Source organism: Callorhinus ursinus, unplaced genomic scaffold, assembly GCF_003265705.2.
Source record: "Callorhinus ursinus isolate GAN/ISIS: 27379988/994484 unplaced genomic scaffold, GSC_fseal_2.0 scaffold8, whole genome shotgun sequence".
Taxonomy (NCBI): domain Eukaryota; kingdom Metazoa; phylum Chordata; class Mammalia; order Carnivora; family Otariidae; genus Callorhinus; species Callorhinus ursinus.
The window spans coordinates 68,733,011-68,752,016 of record NW_027397070.1 but is presented as its reverse complement, the minus strand read 5'-3'; positions in this window follow the sequence as shown (position 1 = coordinate 68,752,016).

Here is a 19,006-nt window from a genome sequence, read left to right as displayed (position 1 = left end):
GAACCGCCTGAGCAAAGGCATACCAGTGTGAAAGGTGCCAGGCTACATGGGTGAGAAGAGCATTCAGAAGGGAGATTTGGTTGAAGCTGGTCAAATACCCTGCTTGGGGGTGGTACTGGTGAATGCTGAGACTGTTTTGGGGGTATAGGACCCCAGCTCTTGGGGCGCCTGAGTGGCTCAGTCGTTGAGCGTCTGCCTTCGGCTCGGGTCGTGATCCCAGAGTCCTGGGATCAAGTCCCGCATCGGGCCCTCTGCTCTGCGGGAAGCCTGCTTCTCCCTCTCCCACTCTCCCTGCTTGTGTTCCTGCTCTGGCTATCTCTCTCTCTCTATCAAATGGATAAATAAAATCTTAAAAAAAAAAGAAGAAGAAGAAGCCTGTTTAAAAAAAAAAAAGGACCCCAGCTCTAGACTCTCCCTTCCACCCTCTGTGTGACCCTGTGCTGGCCCTCGATAAATCCTTCTCTGTGGCAGATGGATGAATAGGGGGTGGGGTGTGGTGAGTCAGTGATTGGGGTTTAAAAGCAGGCAGTGCCCGGAAGGTAGATAGGGTTGAATGAGCCAGGCCCCTCGGCCTACGAGGTGATTAAGTCAGCACAAGGATTAGCCTCAGGCATGCTGTCTAGTCTTGCCTCCTGGAGCAGGCCATTCCTGCACTCCACTCTCCAGGGGAGCCAATATCCGGTGGGGCCGACAAAAGGCTTGGCAGCCCCTGGTTCAATCAGTGACCAACAGGCTAAGTGTGCCTGTCTCTTTCAAGGTCTCGGTTGCAGTCCCCCATTTGCCTTTGCTCTCTGCAGAGGGGGAAGTGTCATTGACCCAGTTGCTGCCAAGTTGGCCCCAGGAGCAAGGGACTCAAAAAGAAATGTTCAAGGTGGATTCACCTGTGGATGGATTTGTTTTACAGGACTTTTAATGGTCGTCTCTTGTGGCTGCATCTCTTCCATACCTCCTCTCACCCCCCAACCGCTAGAGACCCTCCCAAGCCTCTTGCAATGACCCTTCCCCACCCAGGAACACAGCAAGCTGGCTCCTTCCCACTGCCAGGCCTTTCTTCTGCTGGGAATCTCTTTTCTTTCCGTGAGGAACTCTCTCTCTCCCTGGCCCTTGGAGGACCGAACCCACAGACCCCCCCACACCTTCAGGACTCCCCCGTCCCCCACCCAGGCCATGGCTTGGCCACCAGCGATTCTCCCCTCCACCCCCACCCCCACCTGGGGGGTGCACAGAGCCCTGATCGTGTCCCAGGGTGGAGACAGGGTGGGGGCGGGGGGTGTTACCATGGGTCCGCCCAGATAGAGGACTTATAGACCAGTGGAAAAGAGGTTAAAATAAGAATTCCAAAAGCAAATTTCTCTGCCCCTCCTTTTGCCCAGTGTTGAGGCGCCCTCTGTCTCCGTGGTCCTCGTTTGTGGGAGGGTGGGATGGGGGGCCCTGGGCACCGGCGCGCTGCAGTTCCTACCGGCCACAGGCACATCCCGGTCCCGGGAAAGCCCCGGGGCCAGAAACGGGAGGCAAGCTCCTGCGCGGTGCCTGGCTTCTGGGCCTGAGGGCGGTTGCTCCCAGGGGCGTAACCGCGATGTAACCGCGACGCAAAGGCCCGGGAGCCGTCAAGACCCTGGCGCAGGCGCGGGGCGCTGTGGCTGACCTCCCGCCGGCAGGGGGCGCAGGGCGGGGAGCGGGAGGAGGGCGAGGCTCAGGGATGCTGGCCCTGAGCGGTCCGCTAGTTTTAAAACATTAGATAGCTTTTATTCTTTTAAATGATCTGCGCTTGTAAAACAGAGCAGAGGCGTTAAAACAACAACCCTGGTCCCACAACCTCACCTCCTGACCTCCGGGAAGTCATCCCTGCCTCCGGCTTGGGAGATTCCTTCCAGGTTTTCTCCAGAGCACTTGCTCTGACACCACGCACACTCACATGCAGGTACCATCACGCTCGCAGACAGACCGACAGACAGACACACACACACCCGTGGGAACCCTCGGACTGCAGGAAGAGGTTGGTCGGAATATTCCGTGCTGGATATGGATATATGGGTGTATCCATGCAGACACGTGCCCAGTGACGAATCCACACCGTGTCTTTTTGCAGGTTTTCCTGCTCTCCTCCCGCTCCATCGGCAGGCATTCCACGTCTCCAACCCATCCTTCCCGTGGCGGCCGAGGCAGGGCTGAAGTTGCAAGGTGCAAGGTGGCCCATGACACATTGCCAGGGCTGTTTGGGTGGTGGTGATGGGGTGCCCTGCGCGGGCTTGGGGTATCACCCATGCCTTCGGATTCAGGAAGATGGGGGTGGGGCGTGAGGGCAGAGCCGACCAGAGGAGAAGGCAGAGGTCTGCAGCTGGGCAGGGGCTGATCCTGGACCTTTGTGAGGGACACGTCTGAGGCCTTTGGGGCTCTCCAGATTTGTGTCAGCCACAAACATGGATTAGCCCCCTGAAAACACAATCCCGTTGAACTGAGACCCCTAAGGAGAGGGCTCTCCCAGGTCCAGGGTCTTTGGTGTGTCTGAACATGTGGGGCCCCACTCACTCTGCCTGCCATTCCACATTACCCCCCACTCTATGGAGCTCTGGGGTTTTCCTCTTCAAATCCACTGTACTCCAACCGGGAGGGTGACCCTAAGCCCAGCCGAGTCCATCAGTGGGACTGAGTGGTTGACAATGACTTCTATGATGAGTATGGTGTTGGATCTGGGGAGCTGAGCATCTTCCTGCCTCCCCGCCAGCCCTTGGACCCTCAGCCTCCTCGGTCCACCGACCAGCTCCAGGCTCCGGCTTGGGTTAGCGTTGGGTTGTACCAGCAGCAACCCCCACGCGATCTGAGCTTCCGAATGGGTCTCTCTCTGCAGACTGTCAGGGCCAGGAGCTGGCCCCGTGGAGGGTGAATCCTGACAAGACCCACAGACAGGTGGCAGGGAGGAGACAGGAGAGGAATGAGTGTGCAGTGTGCCAACCCCAGGCTGCTCCAGTGCCTGCCTGCCACGCTGTCACACCCAGGCCTGGAGCCGAGAACATTCTAGAGCTTTGATTTGGAAATCTCAGCTCCGTGGCCGTCAATATCCTGGTGGAGTGCGCAAGAGCCAGACAGGCCAGAGCGGAGCTCATGCCTCTGCTTCTAGCTGAGCCCAGTTCCTCCACTGTGACATGGAAGAGTGAGGGTTCCCAGATTATAGCAAAGAGCAGGGACCGTCACTGTTGACCCGGGCTGGCCCTGGCATGGAGCTGGAGAAGGGCCCAGCCTCTGGGGCTGATAGCACATGACATGCCCCGAATGTCCACACCCGACTAAGTTGGTTTGTATGTGGTGCGCAGTTGAAATCCTCCTCCCCGCCCCAAAACAGGGCCGACTTCTCCAACCGGTTTTTATTTTGTCCTTAAGCCACAGGTCCGAAAATGACTTAATCAAGAGGTGCCGTGAATTCAATCTCAGGGCCTGGCTCTCTGCTGGCCCGGCTCCCAGGGCCTGATGGAGGAGGCCTTGGGTGATCTGGTGAGCTTCACTGGGCAGCTGATGACTTCCTACAGCCTCGGCAGCCCGGTTCTCCCCGCGGACCCCTGCGGATGGCAGAGGTAGCGCCAGGTGCCTAGGGGAGCAGAGAGAAGGATGAGCCTCTAGCTCGGGCCGACAGCTCGGGGAGCTTCTGGGAGGAGGCGGCTCTTGGACTGGGCCGGAGAGATTGGAGACAGACGAGGCAGGTGGGCGGGATGAGAGATTTGGGGACACAGGGAGGGGTGTGTGCGTGCACTCAGCCGCGTGGGTGCGCACGTGCGCGCACGCGGGTGCGCGTGCGTGGGGGGGCGGGCAGGGGGGCGGCGGTGGGAGAGACGCCCGGGGGCGGGCAGGGCCCCCTGCTCCGCTGCCCACCCACCCACCGCCTTGCTGGTGAGAGGTCAGTGGCCAGGGTGACCCGCGTTCTTTTGCAGGTAATGCCTTTTCTGTTTCTTCTTGGAAGCTTTTGGGATTTTTCTCTTCGGTGGGCGTTCAGAAATTTCTGTACAGTGTTTCTAGATGGTGATGTCCAGCTTTTTGGTGGTGGTTATTGTTTTACTTTGTATTCACTCTTTTTTAAGATTTTTATGTATTCGAGAGAGAACGAGAGCGAGCAAGTGAGAGAGCGAGAGAGCATGAACGGGCGAGAGGGGCAGATGGAGAAGGAGATGCAGGCTCTCCACTGAATGGGAGGCAGGACGTGGGACTTCATCCCAGGACCCCAGGATCATGACCTGAGCCGAAGGCAGACGCTTAACCAGCTGAGCCACCCAGGCGCCCCTTGTGTTCACTTGAATTAAGGTGTAACATATAAAATGCACACATCTTAATAATACAGCTCAGTGAAGTTTTACCTTAGTCTACACTGGGGTAGTCACCACCCGCGTCCAGATGCAGACCACTCACTTTGAGCCCCTCTCCACTCCCCTGCTTCCTCTCATCCCCAGAAGAAACCACTGTTCTGACCTCTAATACCACTGACTAGTTTAACTATTCTTGAACTTCTCTTGAATGGAAACATAGAGTGGTATGCTTTTGTCTACTTGGTTTTTTTTTTTTATATAAACTTATAAATTTTAGAACAGTTTTAGATTTTTTTTAAGATTTTATTTATTTATTCATGAGAGAGAGAGAGAGAGGCAGAGGGAGAAGCAGGCTCCCAAGGAGCAGGGAGCCCGATGCGGAACTCGATCCCAGGACCCTGGGATCACGACCTGAGCCGAAGGCAGACGCCCAACCATCTGAGCCACCCAGGCGCCCAGAACAGTTTTAGATTTACACAATTACTGGGAAGATAGTGCAGAAAACTCATATCTCCATTCCTGTTTCCCCTTTTGTTTATTTAAAAAAATTCTTAAGTAATCTCTAGGTCCATCAAGGGGCTTGAACTCACTACCCAGAGATCAAAAGCCATGTGCTCTACACCCACTGAACCATCTAGGTGTCCCTTCCCTTCAGTTAACATCTCACATTAGTATGGTAAGTTACAACTAATAAAATCTTTATACACTGTTACTAACTAGAATCCATACTACGTTCAGATTTCCTCAGTTTTTTCTTTAACGTCTTTTTTCTGTTCTAAGATCTCAGCCAGGACACCCCATTGCATTCAGTCGTCATGTCTCCTTAGGCACCTCTTGGCTGTGACACGTTCTCAGCCACTACTTGCTTTTGATGATCTTGATAGTTTTAAGTAGTACCGGCCAGGTATTTTGTGTCATATTCCTGAATTGAGATTTGCCTGATGTGTCTTCCTCAGGATTAGACTGGGTCATGGCTTTGGAGGAGGAAGATCACAGAGGTGACGTGCCCTACTCATCAGACGATTTCATCATTTCAAGGGTGCATCCTATCAACCTGACCTATCACTGTTCCTGTTGACCTTAGTCACCTGGCAGAGGTATGTTGGCCAGGTTTCTCCGCTGCAAGGTGACTCTTTTCCCAGCTTCCACACTTTGGAAGGAAATCACTGTACAGCCCATGCTTGAGGAGTGGGGAGTTGTGCTCCACCTCCTTGAAGGTGGGGTATCTGCCTAAATTATTTGGAATTCCTTGCATGGAAGATCTCTCTTCTCCATTTTGTTACTCAATTATTTATTGATATTATGAGTATGGATTCACGAGATTTATTTAATACTTTGGGCTAAAGTCTAATGCTGTCTTATTATTTTGTTGCTCAAATTGTTCTAGCTTTGGCCATTGGGAGCTCTTTCAGTTGGCTCCTGTGTCCCTTTGATGTACCCCATCATTGCGTGTGTATGGGGTCTGTGTATATGTGGTGTGTGTGTGTGTGTGTGTGTGTGTGTGTGTGTGTGTGTTCTGAGCACTTCCTTACTTTCTGGAGTTGCAAGATGCTCCAGGCTCATCTCGTATATTTCTTGCTCCAGTCCTAGAATCTGCCATTTCTCCACGGAGCCCTGGTTCCTTTTACTGGGGAAGGGTATTAGAAATCAAGATCACATGTGATCGAAGGTACTAGGATGTCCTTCCTTCTGGGTGCTGTTGGCTGACAAAGCAAGGAAATATATTTATGTATTCTAATCCCTGTGTATATGCATCTATAATTATTTCTACAAGTAATCATCTTTATCTGTGTTAAGCTAAACATTTATATTGGTGTCTCCACCTCTAATCAGTTACCACGTGGAACATTCTAGCCTCTTCTCTACTTATCTGTAATCTTCTGCTCCAACCTGGAGAAACCTGCCTCTCACCAGATATCTGCCTTTTTTTTTTTTTATAAACTTAATTGTTCGGGGCACCTGGGTGGCTCAGTTGGTTAAGCGACTGCCTTCGGCTCAGGTCATGATCCCAGGGTCCTGGGATCGAGCCCCGCATCGGGCTCCCTGCTCAGCCAGAAGCCTGCTTCTCTCCCTCCCACTCCCCCGGCTTGTGTTCCCTCTCAACCCGTCTCTCTCTCTCTCTCTGTCAATTAAATAAATAAATATTAAAAAAAAACTTAATTGTTCAATTCCAGTACATGTTTAGTGGTTCTAGAGTTATTAACTGGTGATTCCATGGGAAGCAGCTTCATCAACTAGAGTATAGTCCTGTGACTCTCATTTCCGAAATTACTCAGGGCAGCATCTGATTCTCCCCTGCCCTTCAGCAAAGCTGTTTCAGACGTTTCTCATCAATTAGATTCTTCTGTTGCATTCTGTGTTCTTTCCTGGTATTCCTGATTCCTAAATGGTTTTTTAAAATTGTGGCTGTACATCGAAGTACGCTCTGTGATATCAAGGTCTATGAGTTTTGACAGACGCTAATGTTGTCTATCCTCTGTTACAGTCTCCTACACCATGATTTCACCTCCCTGAAAATTCCCCTGTGCTGCTCCTGTTCAACCCTCACCACCCCCAGCACCCCCGGCAACTACTGTTCTCTTTATAGTCTCCATGGTTTTACCTTTTCCAGAATGTTATATGATTGGAATCATACAGTACATAGTGTTTTCAGACTGGCTTCTTTCACTTAGCAGTATGCATTTAAGATTCCTCCACGTCTGTTAATGACTTGTTAGCTCATTTCCTTTTTTTTTTAAAGTTTATTTTTTATTTTTATTTTTTTAAAGATTTTATTTATTTATTTGAGAGAGAGAATGAGAGACAGCATGAGAGGGAGGAGGGCCAGAGGGAGAAGCAGACCCCCCGCTGAGCAGGGAGCCCGATGTGGGACTCGATCCCAGGACTCCAGGATCATGACCTGAGCCGAAGGCAGTTGCTTAACCAACTGAGCCACCCAGGCGCCCTTAAAGTTTATTTTTTAGTAATCTCTCCACCCAGTATGGGGCTCAAACTCATGACCCAAAGATCGAGAGTTGCACGCTCCAAACACCGAGCCAGCCAGGCGTTCCTACCTCATTTCCTTTTATCTCTGATTGATATTCCCTTGTCTGGATGGACCACAGTTTGTTTATCCATGCACCTATCGAAAGGCACCTCTGTTGCTTCACATTTTACGTAACTAGAAATAAAGCTGCTATAAATGTTCACATGAAGGTTTTGTGTGGGCGTGAGTTTTCACAGCAGTTAGGTAAACATTGAGGAGCACAACTGCTGGATCGTATGGTAAGGCCATGTTTAATTTTGTGAGAAGCTGCCACACTTGGGGTGCCTGGGTGGCAACAGTTGACTAAGCAAGTGTCCGACTCTTGGTTTCAGCTCAGATCGTAATCTCAGGGTTGGGAGATTGAGCCCCGCATCCCCTCAACGCTCAGTGGGGAGTCTGCTTGAGACTCTTTCTCCCTTTCCCTCTGCCCCTCCCCCCCACACTCTCTCTTTCTCTCAAATAAATAAATAAAATCTTAAAAAAAGAAGAAGAAGCTGCCACACTGTCTTCCAAAGCGGCCATGCCATTCTGCATTCCCACCAGCAAGGAATGGGAGTTCCTGTCGCTCCACATCCTCAGTAGCATCTGGTGTTGTAGGTGTTGAGGATTTTATCCATTCTCATAGGTGTGTAGTAGTATCTCATTATTGCTCTCATTTGCATTTCCCTGATGACAAATGATGCTGAGCATCTTTTCAGGCACCCATCGTCATTTGTCTCCTGTGGGGAGCTGTCTGTTGAGGTCTTCTGCACATTTGTTGACTGGGTTGTTATCTACTGTTGACTTTTAATATTTGTTTATATATTTTGGATTCAAGTCCTTCATCAGACTTGTGTTTCGCGAATATCTTCTCCCAGTCTGTGGCTTGTCTTCGCATTCTTATAACATTGTCTTTCACAGAACCAAAGTTGTACATTTAATAAAGTTAAAACTATATATTTTTTTCTCTTTCATGGGTTGTACCATTGGTGTCGTATTTAAAAGCTCATCACCAGGGGCGCCTGGGTGGCTCAGTCATTAAGCGTCTGCCTTCCGCTCAGGTCATGATCCCAGGGTCCTGGGATCGAGCCCCGCATCGGGCTCCCTGCTCGGCGGGAAGCCTGCTTCTCCCTCTCCCACTCCCCCTGCTTGTGTTCCTGCTCTCGCTGTCTCTCTGTCAAATAAATAAATAAAATCTTCAAAAAAAAAAAAAAAAGCTCATCACCAAACCCAAGGTCATGTGGGTTTTTCTCTTATATTTTCCTCAAGAAGTTTTGTCATTTTGCATTTTACATTTAGGTCTGTGATCCATTTTGAGTAAATTTTTTCTCTAAGATTTTATTTTAGGGCGGCTGGGTGGCTCAGTCGGTTAAGCATCTGCCTCTGGCTCAGGTCATGATCCCAGCGTCCTGGGATCGAGCCCCACATAGGGCTCCCTGCTCAGCGGGGAGCCTGCTTCTCCCTCACCCTCTGCCTGCCACTCCCCCTGCTTGTGCTCTCTCTCTCTCTGTGTCAAATAAATAAAATCTTAAAAAAAAAAAAGATTTTATTTTTAAGTAATCTCTACACCCAGCGTGGGGCTCAAACCTAAAACCTCGAGATCAAGAGTGGCACGCTCCACGACAGAGCCAGCCAGGCACCCCAATTTTGAGTAAGTTTTTGTGTCAGGTCTGGTCTAGGTTCCTTTATTCTTTTTTTTTTTTTTAAGATTTTATTTATTTTTCAACAGAGAGAGACATCGAGAGAGGGAACACAAGCAGGGGGAGTGGGAGAGGGAGAAGCAGGCTTCCCGCTGAGCAGGGAGCCCCATGTGGGACTCGATCCCAGAACCCTGGGACCATGACCTGAGCTGAAGGCAAACGCTTAACGACTGAGCCACCCAGGCGCCCTAGGTTCCTTTATTCTTTTGCATACGGACGTCCAATGGATAGGCTCTCTGAGGAGAGTATCCCAGAGAGCCTGTCCTTTCTCCACTGAACTGCTTTTGCTCTGTCGTCAAAGATCAGTTGATTACATGTGTGTGGGTCTATTTCTTGGCTTTCTGTTCTGTTCCATTGATCTATGTGTCTGTTCTTTCTTTTTTTTTTTAAGATTTTATTTATTTGAGAGAGAGAAAAAGAGAGACAGAGAGAGGGTACGTGCACAAGCAGGGGGAGCAGCAGAGCGAGAGGGAGAAGCAGACTCCCAGGCTGAGCAGGGAGCCGGTTGCTTGATCCCAGGACCTTGTCTTGTAGTTAATGAGTCCTCTGACTTTGTTATTCCTTCCTATTGTGGTGCATGGGCTCTGGATTGATAAATCTGCATGTGAAAGGCACCCTTCCAAACAAGTCATTAACTATATCTAGGAACGGGCCCTGCGAGGGGCAGTCTCCTCAGGGTCAACAAGATAGCATAACCTTGAGAATTACAGAAAAGAAAAAGGCATGATTAGTACAGTGCCCTCGCCCTCTGATGCTTTGACATCACGTTAAGGAATCTTTGTGGTGATGATAAGGGGACTTTTAGAGAGTAGGGTATAAGTTTTCCTGAACAGCATAGAAAAAAATTGTATCATAAGACTAGGAAGGAGTGACACCAGTAGAAATAGCAGGAGCCCCTCTGGGCTGGCCCATACCTAAGTTTCTTACTTATATGGCACTGTCCAAGAAAGTCAATCTGAAATTCCCAGGGTTTCTTTTCTTTTTTTTTTTTTTAAGATTTTATTTATTTCAGAGAGAGAGAGAATGAGAGATAGAAAGCACGAGAGGGAAGAGGGTCAGAGGGAGAAGCAGACCCCCCACTGAGCAGGGAGCCCGATGTGGGACTCGATCCCGGGACTCCAGGATCATGACCTGAGCCGAAGGCAGTCGCTTAACCAACTGAGCCACCCAGGCGCCCTCCCAGGGTTTCTAACAATAGCTCAGTGGGGTGGTAGATTGTTAAAAGCATGTAGATGTATATAGTTGTTTGTTTCACTTTCTTTCACTAATACTGTCTTGGTGGATGTTTTTGGGAGGTCAGGCTGCAGGTCCAGCAGTGATGCTGTTGGGAGTATGAACTGCTGGTTTAGTGAAGTCTGTGAGGAGGCATGCTGTTGTGTGTAATCAGGGGGAAGGGTGGTCATGGTTATGGTGGGAACCGCAGGGTCTTGATGGAAAGCTGGAGGGTTAGTAGGGAAAGGCAGTGGGGGGTAGGCAGTCCTCTCCCCAAGGGGGTTGTAGGGTTCACTAGTATGAGGCAGGTGCCCCCGGGGGGAAAGCATTATCTCCATTAATTGTTAGACTGGTCCAGATAATAGTGACCTTGGCCAGATTTCCCTTTGGGCGTGGAGTGTTGGCACATACGTATAGGTGTGTCTGTTTCCACAGAGAGCAAGGAGTTAACCAGGATCCTGACCAAGCAGACAGCAAGCTCGGGAAACATCATAGAATCCCTAATCCCAAAGGAAGGAAAGCAGTCAGGATCGGTGTCCACTTTGTGCCTTAGCAGAGGCAGTCTGTGGGTATGGCTGGGGCAGGGGTTTGAGAGTCGGGGTGAACTTTTCCCAGTGATCTCCAGCAGCCAGCTCCTGGGCCACGGAGAGGTCATCTGAAATGTGGGCCTGGGTCCCTGCTCAGGGAGATGAGGCTGTTGGCCTTGTGGCTCTGTGGTGTTAAGACAAGGCTGGGCTGGGGTTCCAGCGTGAGCCTGTAGGCAGGCCCCCTTACTGCGGGCTCATTGCCTCAGTTGTTGGTTTGGTTGGTGATAGCTAAGTGGCGAGGTCTTTGGGTTGTGGGGCACGTATTAAGCAAACTCTTGCCTGGTTGAAACAATGGCTCACTTGGAGGGTGTGGATCTTTGATTACAAACCAATGAAAGCTCCTAGATAGACAGTAATGAGACCAGTAGTCAACAGAATGGTGTATGGTTGCACTTGACAGGTTTTGTGTTTATTCTCTGTGTGTGTGTGTGTGTGTGTGTGTGTGTGTGTGTGTGTGTATGTGTAAGTTTAGGCTCGGATGGGCCCTCTATCAGATGAGCAGCTGCCTGGCCCACGGGACAACCTATGGTTAATGGGTTCTAGGAGAATAGGTGCCTTCACTGTGGCCTCCAGCCCTTCTGGGATAGGGGCAAGATTGGAAATTTATAAAGATGGGGGGAGACAATATTAGAGGCCTGTATATAATATATAATGCGTCTTTATGACCATGGAGGGGAGACAAATCCCCCTTTAAATGTAGGAAAGGAGGGCGCCTGGGTGGCTCAGTTGGTTAAGCGACTGCCTTCGGCTCAGGTCATGATCCTGGAGTCCCGGGATCGAGTCCCACATCGGGCTTCCTGCTTAGCAGGGAGTCTGCTTCTCCCTCTGACCCTCTTCCCTCTCGTGCTCTCTGGCTCTCATTCTCTCTCTCTCAAATAAATAAATAAAATCTTTAAAAAAAATAAATGTAGGAAAGGAGTGTAGGACATTTTTAAATTTGACATTGAGTTTTGAGTTGGCCAAGGACCTTGAATTAAGAGAGATTAAGGCCTGGGGCAAGAAAGAGGCCCTGTTTGGGGTCCATTTGCTGGATTGGAATTTGGAAAAGAAGATGTTTGAGGAAACCATTATGTCTCTGAGCTCTAACTCTCTGGCCCTATTAGGACCAGGAAAGTTCTGTTGAGTGCCTTTTCCAAGAGCCCGTTCTGAGAAGTGAAATGTGTACCTGGTTACTACCAGTCCTGTCTAACTCCAGAAGGGATAGGAGTGGGCTGGCCAGGCCTTGTTTTGTGGCCTTCAGATATGGGGAGACAGGTGTGATTTGGGGTATCCCTATGGGGCAAGAGATTCCGAGTCCTTTACCCTCAGCCAATAGCCCAACAGTGTGTATAATCAATGTAGAGAGGGGGCCAGTTGTTGGCCAGAACTCCAGTACCAAGATGACTGCCCAAAGTCTGGCCAACTGTGTTGACCATTGGGTTCTGACCTTTGTCTGGAACATCCTAAGAGATGAAAAGCAGCAATGTTCTAATGAGTGCTGTCATCTTTATGATGGTTGGTGGTGCAACTCACACAGTCAACAAGCTGTCATTGATGTTCATTCAGGTAATGGGGGGCTCCTGGGGGAGGGGTGACCTTCCTCCTGGCCAGGGACTGAGGACAGGGGAGGTCAGGTGGAATATGCCAGAGGGCCCAGGTCTGGCTCCTTCCTGTTGTAGGAGGCCTCATCAGCCGTGCTGAGCTTGTGGGGTGCAGTTTCTATGACCCCAGCAAAGGGGCCCCTGCCTTGGGAGGGTCCCAGGCTCAGGGTCTGTGAGTGCCTCTATTTCTAGGAAAGCCCATTATGTAGCCAGCAATTTTGGTTTTATTTATTTATTTATTTATTATTTGTTATTTTGTTATTTTTTTAATTTTTTTTAAAAGATTTTATTTATTTATTTGAGAGAGAGAATGAGAGATAGAGAGCATGAGAGGGAGGAGGGTCAGAAGGAGAAGCAGACTCCCCTGCTGAGCAGGGAGCCCGATGTGGGACTCGATCCTGGGACTCCAGGATCATGACCTGAGCCGAAGGCAGTCACTTAACCAACTGAGCCACCCAGGCGCCCGCAATTTTGGTTTTAATGGTGTTTAGCATGAGGACAAGAGAGGCAGTTTCTTGCATCAGAAGCCCTTGGACAACTAAGGGCCATCCTGGGTGGTCCAGAGACCTCAGGGGCAGGAGAGGAGGTTGCCCAGGCCTCTACGGTGAAGGAGTCTCAGAGGCCCGGCAGGGAGTGCCTGTTGACTTAATTTGGACGGATCTTAGAGCCTTTCATTAGAGGGGCCCTGCTGACCCTGAGCTGATTCTGAGTTTGATTGAGGTAGAATTTCTAAATGAGGAACATGTTGCTGCCAGAAGCCAAAAAGGATGCTGGTTTGTAAGACCTGAAGGAACGTGTCCGATGAATCTCGCTAGAGCAAGAGGTCCTCCTGGTAACGTCACAGCTGTGCTCCTGGAGGAAGGTGATGCGGTCAGGTCTTGTCTGCAAGGATGGTGTGTGCAGGTGAAGCTGTTGAGGCCCCCGGAGGAGCCTGGTGAAGGTGTGTGTCCCTGCAGGGGGGAAGGCAGATAGGCTGAGGGGCCACTGAAATGGGTGCTGAGTAGAACACATTAGCCAAATCTGTAAGAGCAAAATCTCTACCGGCGTTGGTTGGGTGGAGTTAATTATTTATTTATTTTTAAAAAGATTTTATTTATTTATTTGACAGAGAGAGACACAGTGAGAGAGAGACCACAAGCAGGGGGAGAGGGAGAGGGAGAAGCAGGCTTCCCGCTGAGCAGGGAGCCCGATGCGGGGCTCGATCCCAGGACCCTGGGATCACGACCTGAGCCGAAGGCAGACGCCCAATGACTGAGCCATCCAGACGGCCCTTAATTTTTTTTTAAAGATTTTATCTATTTGAGAGAGAGAGAGAGAGAGATCATGAGCAGTTGGGGGGGGGTAGAGGGAGAGGGAGAAGCAGGCTCCTCCCTGAGCAGGGAGCCCAAAGTGGGACTTGATTCCAGGACCCTGAGATCATGACCTGAGTTGAAGGCAGACACTTAAGCGACTGAGCGTCCCCAGGCGCGTGGGTGGAGTTAATTTTAGCGATACTGGCTCTGGGGTACGGGGGCCCATTGGCCTGTCTCTAGGCAGCAGCCAGTAGCTGGGGTGATTCCTTCTTCTCCCCCCCTCCTCCCCTCCATCCTCTCCCTCCTCCCTCCCTCCAAATTCTCTATGGATGTGATCCCTCCTACCCCACCAAGTCAGGGGAGGAGTCAGGACTTTAGCAGGCAAACAACACAACTAGGGACCTGGGGGGTGCCATGGTCCCTGAGGGGGCTGCCCCTGCACTGACTCAGTGTGTGGTTTGAAATTCACCAGTACTTTGAAGGAGTGCTCCCCACCCCCCACCCCCCGCTCCTCTTGGCAGGCTGAAAAGTAGGGAGCACGGCACCTCGGTTTGCCCACACTTGTCGGTGCTGCCTGCTCAGGCCCGCACACGGCCCTGGGAGGGAAGTAAGGCCTACCTCTGTCCCTTCAGAGGAGCCTTTCAGAAACTCAGCTAGACCCCTAGGCAAAGGGGGGTGCCCTGCAATGTCATCCTGCAATCTAGGCAGGTAACAGCTCAGACCAGAACTTAGGGAGGGCCCGGCTTCCGAGTTCCAGGTGGGAGTCCATGGCCACACCAGGCAAGTGCACCAGCAGCGGTGGCACCAGCAGGTGGCCCCTGGCCAGGCTGCAGCTCACACCCAGTGCAGGCAGTAGGTGGGCCCCAGGCAGCCTAGGGGCATATCAGCCCAGTCTGAGCCGGGCCTCCCTGCTCACACCCTGCTTGTTTTATAATGTTGATTTTATTATTATTGCGGTGAGGCCCACAGATCAGGAGAGGACTGCCGTTAGCCTGAGAATTTGTTGGGTGTAGTTCCCAGGGCAGGACCCGTGGGGGGCAGGAGAAGAGGGGACGGGGAGGGGGAGCTGGGGAGGAGCCGAGGGGGCGACGGGAAAGCCTGGGCAGGTGCCTTAACATGGTTTCCCCGGGAAGAAGTGGTGAGGCAGGGTAAGCAGGTTTAGGACTGGGCAGTCTGAATAATTGTATTCCGGTTGTCTGTTGAGTTGTCTGGAACCTGGCTCTGGGGTGATTTGGGCCGGGGAATCCTGGCCCCGAGTGTGAGCCACTGGAGGAGGTGGTGAGGTGCATGGGCTCCGGACTGGTGAGTTTGCATGGGGAAGGCTCCCAGGCTAGGCATTTACTAGCGCTGGGACCTGGTTGGCCCTGGGAGGGGCAGTCTGTCAGGGTCAGGGGATGTCAGAGCATCTGAAATAGAGAATCGGTGCTGGGCTGACTCAGTCGGTGGAGCGTGCGACTCTTGATCTTGGGGTCATGAGTTCGAGCCCCATGTTGGTTGTAGAGTTTACTTTAAAAAAAAAGAGGTAGAGAAAATCCAGAAGGCATGAATAGTACACGGTTTTTGGTGTGCGTAGAGCTTTTCTGTTTCATTGCTGCACACCATTCCAGCGCGTGAACTGACCACGGGATGTCTGTCCGTCCGTTCTGCTGTGGTGGGAGGTTGGGGCTGTCTCTAGGATGGGGCTTTTTACCAGTAAAGCTGTTATGAATATTCCTACACATGTCTTTGGTAGGTATCTATTTTCATTTCTTTGGGCCATGTGCCCAGCAGTGAAATTCCTGCCTCACAAGGAATTGTGAGTGCTTTGGGAGATGTCGCTGCAAGTTACCCAAAGTGGTTGAACCAAGTTCCAATCTTGGTGACACCCTCACGCCTTTTCAGGCGGAAGGCTCAGGTCTTCTGATCTGGGGAATCCCCATTTATTCCTTGTTTGACGGGATTCATCCATGTTTTATTTAGTAAATTGTTGTTGAGGGCATCCTTATTCTGGGCATTGGGGACACGAGGGGCCAACCCACGAGAAGAAGACGCTCCAAAGGAGGGAACAGACAATAATCAAGCACGTAAGCACATGCTATAAAGATTTATTTCAGATAGGAATAATCATGCTGCCATATAATTAAATTATAATTACAATTTCAGTGAGAGATGACTTCTGTGACAAAAATAAAGCTGCGGACACATAAGTGTTGCCCCTCCTCCATTTTCTCTGTCCTTCTAGAAATCTCTTGGGACACACTTCGGGGATTCTGTTCCTGCCCTCATGTCTCTTCTTTCATGTGCTTCCATTTCACAACAGCATTGTTGTTGTTTTAATTGAAGCATGACTGACATACAACATCCTATAGTTTCGGGTGTACATCGCAGTGATTTGATTTTTTTTTTAAGATTTTATTTATTTATTTGACGGAGAGAGTGAGAGAGCACAAGCAGGAGGAGCAGTATAAGGAGAGGGAGAAGCAGGCCTCCCGCCGAGCAGGGAGCCCGATGTGGGGCCCGATCCCAGGACCCCGGGATCGTGACCTGAGTCGAAGGCGGACGCTTAACCATCTGAGCCACCCAGGAGCCCCAGTGATTCGATATTCTTATTTTTTTAATTTTTAAAAGATTTTTAGAAGATTTTATTTTATTTATTTGAGATTTTATTTACTTGAGAGACAGACGAGAGGGGGAATGGCAGAGGGAGAGGGAGAAGCAGGCTCTCTGCTGAGCAGGGAGCCCAACGTGGGACTCGATCCCAGGACCCCCGATCATGACCTGAGCCCACGGCAGACGCTTAACGACTGAGCCCCCCAGGCGCCCCTCTCATTATAGTTTTTATTTGCGTTTCCTTGATGACACATCTTTTCCTGTCCTGTTGGTCGTGGGCATGTCTTCTTTGGAAAAATGTCTATTCAGGTCCTCTGCCCATTTTTAAACCAGGTGGTTTTTTTTATTTTTATTTTTTTAATTTTATTTATTTATTTTTTTAAGATTTTATTTATTTGAGAGAGAGAGAATGAGAGAGAGAGCACAAGAGCGGGGAGGGTCAGAGGGAGAAGCAGACTCCCCGCCGAGCAGGGAGCCCGATGCGGGACTTGATCCCGGGACTCCAGGATCATGACCTGAGCCGAAGGCAGTCGCTTAACCAACTGAGCCACCCAGGCGCCCCCCAGGTGGTTTTTTTTAATATGAAGTTGTGTAAGTTCTTTATATATTTTGTATATTAACCCCTTATCAGATGTATTACTTGCAAATATCTTCTTCCTCTAAGTAGGTTGCCTTTTTGTTTTGCTGATGATTTTCTTCACTGGGGCAGAAGTTTTTTAGTTTGATGCAATCCCATTTGTTTATTTTAGCTTTTGCTGCCCTTGCCTAGGGAGACTGCCCCCGCCCCCCCCCCCCCACAAAATACTGCTAAGATTGATGTGGAAGAGCTTCCTGCCTATGTTTTCTTCTAAGAGAAGATTTTTTTTTTTTTTTTTAAACAAGCCACTTACACCTGTCCATCTCTGGTTTATTTATTTATTTACTTTATTGGTGAAATGGCAACAGCCTTGTGTGTCTCCTGAAATGAAAATGTCATTCTCGTTTCTCAGCCTGGTTCTGCTTTTCCGATAGCTCTCTTTTGCCAGGTGGGAAGTTCTTCTCTTTCTTGGGATGGTTGCCCTTCTTTCCCGCAGTGACTCTCTCTCGCGTGGACTGACTGTGAGTCATGGGCTGTCAGCCTCCGCTGGCTTCAGGCAGGGGCGGGAGGGACTGTACGGAATGCATTCTGGCCTGCCCCCCCCGCCCCCCCCCACAACGTGCGAACAGATGTTCTGTGCGGCAGAAGAGGGCTTCGTGCTGGGACAGCAGATACTACAGTTAAGACTTCTGGGTGTCGGTACCCCCTACTCCTCCCAGGCAGTGGAAGACAGCCAGGCTTACAGTCGGGGTCCCTCCTGAGAGTCAGTGAACCCCCCCAGGCTATTGCTCCTCCCAGGAGAAATGGGGGCAGGGAAGGTTTGGGGGGGTAGTCACAGAGGAGTGGCTATAACATACAATGTATAACAAAGATTTTTGAAGAAAAAACTTCATTTTACAAATAAACTTTTATGATCTATAGAAATATTGGGAAGATAGCATCAAGAGTTCACATAGCTTCCACACCCAACATCCTTTATTTTAAGATCTTGTAATAGTATGGTGCATTTGTTATAATTAGTGAATCACTATTGGTACATTATTATTAACTGAAGTTCATACTTTAGTCAGATTCTCTTAAGTTTTTACCTCATGCCCTTTTCCTGGTCCAGGCTCCCACCCAGGATACCACCTTACAGACAAATACGTATTCCCTGTCATTGCGGGGCCCAGGGGAGTAGTGGGGAGGCCGTCACGTGTGCTGTGATCAAGTTCACCATCTTGAAGTCAGTCTTTCTGTTTCCGCCTGGCTTGGGGACTTGGGAAGTACTTGGCCAGGGCGCTGGATGCGGAGTCACGTATGTTCAACTCCTATTCCACCCTCTTGTCTCTCTAGTGTGTCCTTTGACTTGTCCCCTCTTTGGCCTTAGTTTCCTTATCTGTGAAATGGAGGCCCTGGGCTAGTTTCATCTAGACAGGTTGAGTCTTGGGGTAGATGGCGAATGAAGTTTCCTGACCCCGTCCTGGGGTGGAGGGAGCCGGCAGGCGTGACGCTATCCGAGGGCAGAGCCCAAGCCGGGACCCACATCTCACTGAGCGCAACATGGGGGCCCACACGCCGACTTTGGGCTTTTCGGGTCAAAGATCAGGGGTCTGTCCCTGCTTCACTGCTTATTCTTGTGTAGTTAGGCAAGACCCTCTTGAGCTCTGAGCCTCGGTTTACTCATCTGTAGAGTGCCAGCTGGTGGGAGGGTCCCTTTGGCTGAGAATAGAACAGGTTGCTCTGGGCAACAGTGAGTTCTGTTTTTGAGGCTGTGCAAGCTGGGCCAGGCGACCCTGTCGGGTGCTGCAAGGGGTGATGGCAACCCTAGGCTCCGAGGGTCTTCCTGTTGGATTGGGAATCCAGCCTCTGGGCCGACCCATTTTCCTACACCTGAGCTGGGCAGGTGGCCGGCTGCCACGGGATGCCCACACACAGTTGCTTTCTTCTCCAGCCTGGGCCGGGACTGCATTTGGCCCTGGGCTAAGGGAGGCCTGCCAAGTGTACCACACCCCCTGGGCCATGGACTTCCAGGAGCCTGGATGGAAACTCACCATTACTGCCTCCCTGCCTTGTGGTACTTTTGGCTGCCAGGCCATTCTGCCACCCAGGTAGCTCCCAGCACAGGCCAGGCTCTACAGGCTCTACAGAGGTGACTCGACCACCCCTTACAAAGCTCTGAAGGAGTGAGCGG